The sequence below is a fragment of the Penaeus monodon genome, chromosome 23 (genome assembly GCF_015228065.2).
Source record: "Penaeus monodon isolate SGIC_2016 chromosome 23, NSTDA_Pmon_1, whole genome shotgun sequence".
NCBI classification, from domain to species: Eukaryota; Metazoa; Arthropoda; class Malacostraca; order Decapoda; family Penaeidae; genus Penaeus; species Penaeus monodon.
Window position 1 is genome coordinate 3,142,385 of NC_051408.1, and position 265 is coordinate 3,142,649.

At 29.8% G+C, this 265-nt stretch overlaps 1 protein-coding gene across 1 annotated transcript in view; it reads right to left on the reverse strand.

The window, feature by feature from the left end:
* The window catches only part of LOC119588340, a 28,894-nt gene that overhangs the window by 15,391 nt on the left and 13,238 nt on the right, over positions 1-265 (reverse strand). The window lies entirely within an intron of this gene.

A 265-nucleotide genomic window follows, 5' to 3' on the forward strand; every position in this document is an offset into this window, starting at 1 on the left:
CAAGACTGAGCATGTCTGTATTAGAAACATGCAGAACACAAGGACTTTCATATCTGGAAAAAAATATACAAAAAGCACAAATCCAGCAATACATCTAGAAGCCCTACTGTAATTATTAAAAAAAAAAGCATAATTTATACACTGCCAAATCGATACACAGATATTATTTATCTTCCTTTTACCTACAATATATATGCTAAAAATCGTAAGATCTATGACGAATTTGTTATAACTGTTGATATTATTCCTTGCAGATGAAAGGATT